At 43.1% G+C, this 11025-nt stretch overlaps 1 protein-coding gene across 1 annotated transcript in view; it reads right to left on the reverse strand.

Moving 5' to 3' along the window:
• The window catches only part of dlgap1b (discs, large homolog-associated protein 1b), a 94901-nt gene extending 89296 nt beyond the window's left edge, over nt 1-5605 (reverse strand). Inside the window, exon 1 of the mRNA XM_083778042.1 lies at nt 5546-5605. The gene's annotated coding sequence lies outside the window, so the exon portion shown is untranslated. The remainder of the gene's footprint in view (nt 1-5545) is intronic.
• Between the last annotated feature and the right edge of the window lie 5420 nt (nt 5606-11025).

Genomic DNA, 11025 nt, shown 5'->3' on the forward strand with positions numbered 1-11025 from the left:
ATTAACCAGCCAAACGTATATGATTTAATTCGTTGGACATGGAATGCAGGCTTGAACAACAACAACAATGCCGTCTCCAGCTGTCTGTTTGTGTGTTCTTTTTTTTTCTCCACCCCTTTTCTTTAGGATCATAACTCGCTCATTTTTTGCTCATTTAAAAAAATTCAAAATACCATGTAAACTATGGAATTGGGGCTTTCATTTGGTATATAAGGCGCTATATAAGGCGCTCTCTACGAAACGATATCAAGTGAAAAGGAAATGTCGGGGAATCACCATTAACGTCACCATTATCAAGCAGCGCAAACAAAAGTGGGATAAAGGGGGAGAGCGGTCGAATGGGCCGATATAGTCAGACTGAGTAAGAGATATATGCCTAAAATCATATTTACAAAACGTTTCAAATGGGGAAAAAACAGAGATGATTTCAATCGAATATTTAGACAAAGTCATGCAAGGGGAACTTTCTCTGGACTCCATGGGCTGAGAAAATAAACATTGAAATCTCAAATTCGGTCAGAACGGCTGCTCAGACTTCCTAGTGTTAAATAGCCCTGCTCCAGTCTATTCAGTAAGAATCTAATAATATCTGTCATTGCCGTATTGTTGCAAAGAAACTAATTATGTCCTAATAGTGTGAGAGCAACAAACTAATTTGGCCCAAATCCCACTTAAAGGACAACTTTAGTTTTTTTCAACCAAGGTTCATGTTTTAGGTTGTTATGAGAGAAAGTAAAAGGTGAGTGTAATTTGTTTTTCATTTGCTGCTTTCTTTCGTTTTAGGGATTTTAGCTGTTTTTGACAGGGGGGTGCGGGGGCATTCGAGCATGGGGCAAAATTTGAATTTCTTTACAAGCTTTTGTGCAAGATGACATGCTTTTTATTGCCTTGATTAGGATGAAACGTATAAATTATATATTGACAGCGCTCGTTTGCAGTGTTGCCAGTTCTGCTTAATATAAGCAACTTTGGGCTAGTTTTCCTGTACATATAGCTTAATATCCATAGTTGCCTGATGCTTTAGTTTGGGATTATTTCTGAATTGTAGTTGCTTATTTGGACTTGCTTTCATGATTCTTTTTGAAAATAGCTGATGTAATCGGGCTCAAGTGTAGTAGATCACAGTAGCACAAATTGAAATTTGCACCCTATGGCCAGAAAATGGACATAGGGTGCTATGGACAGTGTAGTCCATCCGGCTGCCTTAACTCCCTCGAAGCTTTACCATTGGTCGATTTGTCTGTCTATTCCTGATCCATTTTGACCAGGTTTTTTTTTGACCAATGACAAAGCTTCTAGGAACATCTTTGAATGCAGATTGTGGCCCCTAGATGTGTCACAGAGACTAATTGTTTTGGGTGCATTTTACTCATTGCTGGCTGTCTGAATAAAAATAAAACAAAAAAGTTTGACATAATATTGCTTATAGCAGCTTTAAAATAAGCTCTGGTTGCAAAAGGCTTAAGCTTTGGAAGGACAAAGTGAATTTTAGGGCGTGCCTTAATACTAAAGGCAAACATTTAGTAAAAATAGACAAACACTCTGTGAAGTAGCTGACAAACTCCCAATGCATTGAATGCAATGCGTTGTGAGTTTGTTTGAGAGTACAGACTAATAACATAGATATTGGTCTACTCTGGAACTTCGGTTTATTAATTTCCAAAATATCCCGCTTTGAATAGTGGGCTCTGATTGGTCACTCACAACTCACAACAAGGAGCGGCAGACCAATCTGCTCAGTGCTGTTTTTGAGTGGTGCAACCACTCCAAGGAAAAGCAATGTCTGTGTTCACCTATGTGTTGTTCACCTATGTATGTGACGTTAATGAGCACCAGTATATGACTATTAGTACCAGTAGGGGCGCTGTTGTGCCAGAGAGAGGGATAGTGCTGCACTGTTGCCTGCTAATGAGAGAGAGAGAGAGAGAGAGAGAGAGGTGGGGGGGTAGCATCACTCAGTTCACACAGGTGTGATTTATTTTAGCTGTGGCAGATTTGTCTTGTTCCCAGGCTATTGTACATCAGCTATTTTCTGGTGATTAGGTTTGGTGTAGATGTATTGTAGACTAAGTAAACTTAAGGCCTATTCATAGTCCAGTTTTCAGTGAATAGGTGACCACCAAAACGGTGGTTAGTAAAAACACAATTGGCATCCTCACTTTTCTGTCACTCCGGCCAATCACAATTGCCGTCTACAATTTTTACACTTTTTATCCTCAATATGTACTATATGCGAAAATGTACACCCACACACAAAGCAGGGCATAGGAGACCCTCAAAAACTTGCAAATGAGATACAGTAATTAGTGTGGATGAAAAACACAATAATTATGATTAAAGAAAGGGGTTCCTTTCTATAATCATAATTATTGTGTTTTTCATCGGATTGCCTTGATTGATAGCAGATGCAAAAAATCGGGAAACTCAACAATAAGTGTTTCCGGATACAGATCACGGATACAGGAAGCATCGTCTCCTCCAAGCTCCAATTGGCGACAGACACTGAACAGAATTTAGCTAATGCCTTTAGCTCTCAACATTCTTGCAATGCGGGAGTTATGAGGCCTCTCATAATAAATGTATAGACCGGCTAGGCTACCAAATACAAACATGCAAAGATAAAGTGTGTGTATGTCTTACTCGGATCATGTAAACATAAGCACTTATTCAATATTATCACACAATTCCCCCTACCTTTTACACTATAAATCTCCACCACCATCTGCTCTGTCAAAAAGCACACACACACACACACACACACACACACACACACACACACACACACACACACACACACACACACACACACACACACACACACACACACACACACACACACACACACACACACACACACACTCTATCACTGCAAACATTTTACTTTGCCAAATTGGAGAGATTGAACCTAACTAAATACATTTCTATGAACTTAGAAGTTCACCAACATAAATTACTCGGTAGGTCAGTTCACCATTGCTCTACTGGAAACTATGCAAGAAGGTCATATTCACTGATAAACATTAGAACATTTTATTTTGCCAAATTAGTTTGTTGTTAGAAGACATCATTAATACAATAACAAAAAAACGATAAAATCTTAACACTGAATTGTGTCTATAGTTGACATATGATTGATCGTTATTATTCAATCACTAAATGCCAAGTGCACTCTACTAGAAAAATCTAATGCAAAATGAACTGCCTTGTATGTTATACAGTAGTTCGCTTTGTACAATCAGTAGCACTCATACATGATGTATCCAGCTGCCATAAAGCAGAGCTGTCTAATGGAAATGCCAGACTGCATTAGAAGTTACATCATCTACTTCAACCTGAGCCACGCTGGGAAGCAAGCGGGGGAAGTGGTACACTGGTACCGCATCAGGACACCCGGCCTCACACTTAACATAAGATAACATCTTTCCTTATTAAAGCTATTACCAGATAGATGTGGTCATGAGGCTAGATGTGTTTAGGAACATCGGGGTTGAGTCATCAGACATTGGAGGGTGTTTGTTACCAGGAGCAGTTGTCACAGGTGTCCACTGGATGGTCAGTGATGTGTGTAACGTTCAGTTGGCCGTCCAGTCCCTTCCATCTGGCTGCCCATTCTGACCCGAGATCAGATTCATACGAGGTTTCCACTGGGGACACACTGGTCTGATTAACTCCCTTGTGTTGTGTGCGTGTGTGTGTGTGTGCGTGCGTGCGTGCGTGCGTGCGTGCGTGCGTGCGTGCGTGCGTGCGTGCGTGCGTGCGTGCGTGCGTGCGTGCGTGCGTGCGTGCGTGCGTGCGTGCGTGCGTGCGTGCGTGCGTGTGTGTGTGTGTGTGTGCTACAAAAGTCACAGAAACATGAGTTTTTTTCACCAAATCTATTTGAGACGGTAACAAGTTGTGAGTGGCGGCGCCCGCTGGGCGCTGGCCAAGTGGTCCGGGCGCATGCCACATATAGGCTCTAGCTCTAGCGAGTCCCGTTCATGACGACCTTTGCTACATGTCTCTCCCCTTCTCTCCATCCCTCTTTCCTGTCTGTCTTCACAGATAACTATCAATAAAGCCAAAAAGCCAAAAACAAAAAAGTTGTGAGTGCACACTGCGCAGTTCAGTTGGGCAAGTCAGGCCAATAAGCGTTTATGCTTTAATTCCGTGATGCGATGGCCCGAGAATTTACATACAGCGGACACACGACATTTACGGAGAAACAACATGGAACAACAACAACACAACCTGGCCAGCACGGAAAGCACACAGTCAGTGGGCAAAGATAAAGTGTGTGTGTGTCTTACTCGGATCATGTAAACATAAGCACTTATTCAATATTAGCACACAATTCCCCCTACCTTTTACAGTACACTATAAATCTCCACCACCATCTGCTCTGTCAAAAAGTATGCACGCACTCACTCACGCACACACACACACACACACACACACACACACACACACACACACACACACACACACACACACACACACACACACACACACACACACACACACACACACACACACACACACACACACACACACACACACACACACACACACACACACACACACACACACACACACACACATGGAGGAGACACACAAAACCATATGGAGAAAACATGTCATCTTACACAGTAAAATCCGGAGAGTGTAAAACTTTACTCGTAAGGGCTTTTCACTGTGTAACTATACCCCTCCGAATCTCCGAACTCTCATCGCACTGTAGTCAGGGAATAATATCATAAAAATGCCCAATCTTGGGTTTTTCATGATTCGAAATACATTGCAAGCATTTGTTTTGCACGAAAAACACTCCTTGGGCTACAAATGTCAGTTTTCAGCCCAAGGAGTGTTATTTGTGCAAAACACATGGATTCAGAATCATGAAAAACCCCTATTTTACCGCTCACATGCTACTTAAAGCAGAATGAAAATTGGACATTTTGCCAGTTTCCAGAAGCTGTCACAGATTCCCCCATGGAAACTGAATTTCAATCTTTGTGAAATGTGTGACACCTTTACAAACACATTGGCAAATAAATGCATTAGTTTATTCTGCTCTGTTTCTCATCTCAGCATCCCTCCGTCACTCGTCCTTCCATCTTCTCTCCTCATACCCCTCACCTTGTCCCTTACGTACATTTCACATTGTCTCCATCGATCCATCGTATGACTGACTTGTGCGTTTTTGCTGAAGGTTTACTACAAGGTTACAGCTGACACACACTCGCCTCTTATAGTTTAAAAGGTCAAAGTTGAATTGCGAAAGGATATAGTCAGGAAATATATTGTGTCTGAATATCGATAGCAGCAAAGAGGTGCAGGCCTTGACTGAGCTGGCTTTATGGCAAAAGGCTGATTGGGGCCGACAGAATGACTTCTAGAGAGAGCTCACGTCAATCATTCCTTCTACGCACCAGTATCTCAATGACGGCCTCCTGCACTGCTGAGCTGTGCATCTGCAGCCGGGTAGGGATACCCTGAAATCCATACGGTAAGGGGCAGTAGAATGAATAGAAAACAACAGCCTATTATAACACAAAAGATTACTCACCGTCTTTATTGTCCTCTGTTCGGCATCTTCTCTCTCTTGTGTTTAACTTTTGGATCCTTGTCCTCCATGCATGCACGCACAGGTCCCTCGCCCTCCCTGAAAGAATAAGTAAGAAAACATGGTTGAGAGCAGTGGTGGCAGAAGTACTCACATTTTTGAGGGGCGCTAGCCCCTCCTATGTCCAGCTTTGTGTGTTTGCGTGTACCCCATAGCAATGATTTGATTGGCTGAGCACCCCATAGCAATGATTGAGGATAAAAAGTGAGGACAGAAAAGTGAGAACGCCACAAAGTGATCCCTTCACACAAGTATTAATACTACAAAGTAGAAATACTCCATCACAAGTAAAAGTCTGGAATTAAAAATTTACTTAAATAAAAACTAAAATTAGAAAAGTTTTGGCAACAAAATATTCGTATAGTATTTGTTTTCAAAAACGTATAGAAATATTTTAAAAATAGCAGATCTACAAGCTCGCTATGCATCGCTATAAATATCCGCTTTCACTGTTATGTCGATGACACACAACTGTATCTCCCCTCCAAAACCATCACCACCATCACCCATTCCACCCTCACCTCCTGCCTGACTGACATTAAAACATGGATGCAAAGTTGCAAACAAACTTTTTAAAACTCAACTGCAATAAGTCAGAAATTCTCATCATTGGCCCCGACTCACTCACCCGCTCCTCTCATGATTTCTCCCTCACTATTGATGGCTCCACTGTCACCCCTTCCACCCGAGTCTGTAACCTCGGTGTCATCCTTGACCCCACCCTCTCCATCCAGCCCCTTGTCAACCAGATCACCAAAACTGCCTTTTTTCACCTCCGCAACATCGCCCGGCCTCCGTCCCATGCTGTCACACACTGCCGCTGAGCTCATTCATGCCTTCATCACATCCAGACTCGACTACTGCAATAGCCTCCTGTACAGTGTCACCACCAAGGTTCTCAAAGAACTACAGTATGTGCAAAACTCTGCCACCCGCCTGCTCACCAGAACCCGATCCAGGGACCACATCACACCTGTCCTCCGTGAACTGCCCTGCCTGCTCACCAGAACCCGATCCAGGGACCACATCACACCTGTCCTCCAGAACCCGATCCAGGGACCACATCACACCTGTCCTCCGTGAACTGCGCTGGCTCGCAAGTGGCGGATGACGTAACCGCAGTGTGCTGAGAGGCGCGGAGCATAATACCGTCATCATAGTGATTTTGATCATTACAATGAATAAGCGTGGACAAAGTTGTTCACTCTGAACAATGCTGCATATGAAGTGTAATATATATTTTTATATGCACACAACATGCACAGATTACAAATTAAAGACAATTTATGTTGAGACTATGAGCCACTGAACCAGTGAGCCACTTCTTAGTTTTACGTGCGGGACTGTGGGACCACGAGACTCATGTGATTCAGTCAGATAACTCACACATAGATTTAATTTATTATGGAATGAGAATACAAGAGTGCATATAATATTTTATCTTGGCGTTCGGCTCTGCTACATTTTTCTCCCTGCTCGGCACAATCAAACACCATCATTAAACATTAAGAGCAGGGAGATATAAAAACCAGCATGGGGAACATAAATAACAGAGCCCACCGGTGGTGCTGGGGTGGTGGTGGTGGAAACACGAACATCACATAACGACATGCAGGAAGAGCATGCAGTCTATAGTGAGCTTAAGTAGACCGCCCAATTGGTCAGCTGACTGCCGCATCAACGAATGACATGAGGGTCAATACTGCAATACTGAAGACACCCACATAGTCATGCAGCCCTTGAGTATACAGTATGTATGCGGCCTTGAGCACGGCATGAAACCCCTCGAGTATATCTGACTGAACTAACTCTGCAAGCTACGCTTACCATCATTTACCCTTAAAAACCCCCACGTCAACTCAATTTCATTGTAACTAGGATATTCAATAGAAATTCATACTTTCTTTTAATGCTAAATTACCCATTATGAGCGCAAATATCCATGGAGTCCCTCCCATGCCCAACAACAACCCATGCACTTGAGTGCATGATGAACTTTACCGTACAGGTTGAGAGTTTACAAAACAAACTCACAGTGGGTTGCCTCAGCATACCATTCAGACAGCTGTGTTGCCAACAGATAATAGCCGATCTACATGAAGTTCGGTTGTCTGGTGTATGACGACACCGTGAGCAACCAAGTGTATCAAACCCTTTACTTTCATGCGATCATGCCTGTCTTGTCTGTTGTCTGCGCCCTTTTCACTGCTTGTTTATGCAATTTGCTGGTGAACTGCTGTTACGACTCACCGAGTCTAGGACGGGTAAAGAAGGCAACTTGGTGAAATGCCAAAGTTCTTTATTATTCTCTGTGGCAAACAAATGGTGTAAAACAATATATACATAAGTATTCAATATGAATTACTCTAGTCTACTTACAAACATATAAATGACACACGGAGCAACTAAGGGAAATAATCAAAATCATACTAAAACTAACCTCTTGAGTTTTAGACACTAACCTAACAAACTAAATAAAGTGACAACAGTGCCCTACTATTGCCTACTCTACTCTAAACTAACAAAGTGTACAAAAAGCAGGCTTCCGTGGCCCGGTGCTCAGAATGTAGGAATACTACACAATAAACGGTTCACACACATAGCAACTCTTGCGGTAGTGAGGTTTCCATAATATTACTCCGTGCATTCTCTCGCTGCGCGCTGCCTCTAGTCTGCTCCACTCTGGAGTGACTGTTTGGACAGCGGCCGTGATTGAAGGCTGCAGGACGGCTTTATGCCGTCAGGTGGGCGCAGGTGCAGAAGCCGGTTGGAGGAGCGAGGTGCGGAGCGGGCGACCAACAGCTGAGCGACGGTAATGCTCCCCACCAATGGCTGCGCTGACGGATCTACAGGGAGGGGTTAGGCAAAGGGAGCGCGCACTGTGCGCACCACGCAAGCAAAGACATACCTATAGGCCTGCGGCCGTAACAACTGCTTTAGGATGTGAACAACGCCCACTCTTCTTGGAGAGAGAAATAATGAATATATCAAAACACCACCGCTGTTAGCAGCAGGTATATCTGAAGGAAAACATTTCATCGACCGCTGTGTTTGCCTTAAGGTTTATTGGAGTGCTTGTACGTGATATGGCATGGAGCAGAGATCAGAGGTCTGTGTGCACGGAATAAAAAGAGAAGAGGAGGGATTTCCTTTTAGGCCTATTTATGATAGATTAGATATCTGTATCTAATCTGTGTGATACGTCCTTTAGCTGCTTCGACGAAGAATTGCCTCGCCAGAGTTGCGAGGCAATTCTGCACCTCTGCTTCAGATCAAAGCAAAAATATGAAAAAGCATGAGAATAGTTCGGACGAGCAATGCAGTCGTATGATGCAATTTACATCTAAGAATAAATGACCAGCGACCTCTACAAATCCCATTTCCTGTCATATTGTTAAAAGTATTGTGTCCGTCACATGGTCATGAAGACATCAAGCTTTCATGAACAGCCTTATATGAATCGTAATTACCTATCGAATCACATTACTTTAGAGGTGTGGCTCTGCTGCATTTAATTGGTTTGCTACTGGGACTGCTGTATTGCTTTGACCACGAAAACAGGGCGCACTGAGTCACCGCTCTAAGCCCTTACTGTATCCTTCACTGTATGACCGTGTCTCACATGGAGACACTTTTGAGCACTGATGTGTTTTTGGTGCATTGCTCTCCCCAGGTTGACGGAGGGTGTGTAGAGCCCAGGATCACATTAGATAATTGACACAGGGGTGAAAAATGGGTTACAAAAACGTGTAAAAAAAAAGTTTAAGAAATATTTCAAAATATTTTATCCTAAATATATTTTTTAAAGAATTGTATAAATTGTAAAACAAACAAACAAATGTCAAAAATTCAATAAATAAAAAATATATAATAATTCAGAACTATTTTTGAATACCCCCAAATATCTAAAATGACACAGCTTTCCCGGTCCCGTGAACGCTCTGAAGGCAGCACAAGTAAAACATATTGACACGGTAGGCATGCCGTTAGAAGCAGGCTTGAGCCTCAGCTGAACAACTGCCCACACCAAGTGATGGGGAGCCCGCTTCTGCCATCCAAGTTACATTCTGCATAATTGCTGTCGTTGTCAACATGGTACTATATAATATGCGTTGCCCAGGAAGTTTAACTTTTCTTAATGTTATGTTCAGGTAAAGTTAGAATAGAATAAAGCAGCACAATGAAATCTAAAGACATGTAGAATCCATGAAAACCTATATACGCACAACTTTAAGCATTTTGAAGTTGTTTTTATTAGTAAGAAAACAACAACAAAAACAGCACTGCCAAATCACTATGGGTGTTACGGGTGGAAGACAGCTTAAGGAACAGATGAGATTTCTCATCTCCTGTGTCCTCTATACTCTGTCAATCACGAGGTCACCATAGGAGAGGATTTCAATTTCACCCTCTGCTGGTGCGCGTAGTGTGCACACATCCCCTAAATACAGGTAGCCTACAGAAAGGGAGACGGGACATGAAAGGCATGCTGTAGGCTGCTTCAAATAAAACTGATCAACATTCAGTATGTACTCATCAACAGATAAACAAACATAACTCATGATGATTCTACATTTTGCCACCGGCATTACTGGTAAAACGTTCGCAAGATTGTTGTTTACCTGCGGCGGCCTTGCCTTGTTCTGAGAAAAAGTGGGATGCTTAGAAATTGATCACATTGATCATTAAAAAGGTGTCGGGTTAAAATGCTTTTGCACGCACCATACACATCCCTGTCTGGTATGCTTCTCAGTCAGTTACAGTGTTTTTGATGCTCATGTGTGTGATGCTGTGGTTAGGATGCTTCAAGACGGAGACAGTCTGCAGAACAACTGTCATCGAAACCCTGCAGCTCCAAGTCTGTGTGGACTCCATGGAGGTTGTGGTCTTGCTTTCTCCTGTAAGTTGACTACAGCTGACTACAGGGGCTGAGGTTTGAATAATTCATCAGCATGCTGGGGGGGGGGGGGGGGGGGGGGTTAGGAAAAAAATAAGGAAATGCAAGAAAGTGGAAACAAGAAGCTTGTCAAGTGGGAAAATGACTGTGACCTTCTATGCAAAATGAGAGAGAGAGAGAGACAGAGACTGAGAGACAGAGAGAAAGCTTGAGAGCAGGAGAGAGTGTATGCTTTATATAAAAGTCCTGAAAATCAGCCAAAAAAACACACCATATGCAGGGTGGTGATATGGAACTGGGCCCCGCTGTATGCTGGAGAATCAGCGTGAGCCGCCCTAAATCAATGCAAGCGAGCGCTAAATAAAAGATGAGTGTGAGAGCTTGACCTGTGGCGATTTTAAACCCCGTCAGAGTCCTTTGAAGTTTTGGCACATGAGGATGGGCTGAGGATCAGCCCTGTGGCCTGGCGCTGCATTAACCCCCCCTAGGAGCCTCAGCTCACGGTCAGCTATAGCACTGAGTCAGC

This window comes from Protomyctophum parallelum (genome assembly GCF_964188405.1).
Source record: "Protomyctophum parallelum genome assembly, chromosome: 12".
Lineage (NCBI taxonomy): Eukaryota > Metazoa > Chordata > Actinopteri > Myctophiformes > Myctophidae > Protomyctophum > Protomyctophum parallelum.